Consider the following 1,431-nt stretch of genomic DNA (forward strand, 5'->3'; position numbering starts at 1 on the left):
GTACTAAGTTTAAATTTCTAATTACAATGCATTGTAGCAGAAAGTAGGCATCAGCCCATGCACAGCTTGTACTAGGTAAGGAGTCTCACTTTGTTTCGATACGGCCACCACATTAAAAATGCCTGCTGAAGTCCATATGAGACTTTAAATCTAAACTTGAGATTTGATCCAGCCTTCACCCCCTGCCTGAAGTTCCGACTGAAGTTCCATGAGTATGAGGTAAGCAAGTAGTGCCAGACCATTGTATGAGACTTTAAGAGATATTAAAACCAGGATTATTCTCTTCACTCTCCCTAAATAATGTTTTGTTTGAAAACATAAGTTCCAGACTAAGACAATACTAGGGTAGCTTCCAAAGACTCACATACTGGTATTGCTTATGAATTATACCATGTTTTGAACATATAAAACACTGTTTACAATTTAGATACTTAATATTTATTTAAAACCCAAAGGTTTAGCTTAGTCAAATTTGACCTTAGGAAATTGCGTTTCCCTGCAACACCGATGCCACAGGAACAAGACTGACTAATCTTACATTGTCTGTAACTAGGAAGAGAGACAAACAGCTTCCTCTAGAACTAGCTAATGGAAGAAGGAACTGATTTGTAGTCATAAGTTTACACATGTATTCCCAGTACTGTGGAACAGTAATTGCTATCAATTTCACCTTAATTTTAAGACAAATGTACTAGACTGAAGATAAGAATGTTAAGTTCCTAATTCATTTTGGAGGTACTAAAAGAGGAGTATGTCAGATTCAGGGCTGGTCTCAACCAAAGTATCAGAATCTTAAATCATGTTTAACTTTACACACAAGGCAAGAAAAAACCCCACCACCTGATGGCTGGAATCTAGGAAAAAAAAAAATCTAACCTGCTAAGCTTCACTTTGTTTTTCTGGGAAAGAAAAAGGGACTGTTTATGTTAAACACCACATTCCCATTCATCAAAGTGGCTACGCTTCTCCCAGCAACTCCGGCAAACCTTCCCCCACCCTTCTTCCACACATGACTAATAAGGACACTAGATTATTATCTCATTAAAGGATGAAGTCCACACTTTGTTCACATCAGTTCTTGGTGGCATGCCCTTCCCTGCTCCCTCTTTACTTTACAGCAGTACCAACATTACCTTTCCACCCAAGGTGGCAATAGGGAATCCAGTGCCATCCCCATAATGAATTTGTGTGTAGTGCAGAAGCACAGAGATGCCAAGCCATCTGTTTACATCAAAAAGAATAAATACTTAAATTATAAATGTCTTTCTCTTTTCTTAACATGGGGTATTAGTGGAACTATTCCTAGATTTGTCTAGATGTTCACAGCACCAGCTTGCAACAAGGTCTGGGAGAGGCATTTAAATCTGCAAACTTAGAAGTATATTCTCAAAAAGAAACTCTATACACCTTTGTTTATCAAATAAAGAAAAA

Source organism: Haliaeetus leucocephalus, unplaced genomic scaffold, assembly GCF_000737465.1.
Source record: "Haliaeetus leucocephalus isolate CR32 unplaced genomic scaffold, Haliaeetus_leucocephalus-4.0 Scaffold577, whole genome shotgun sequence".
Taxonomy (NCBI): Eukaryota; Metazoa; Chordata; class Aves; order Accipitriformes; family Accipitridae; genus Haliaeetus; species Haliaeetus leucocephalus.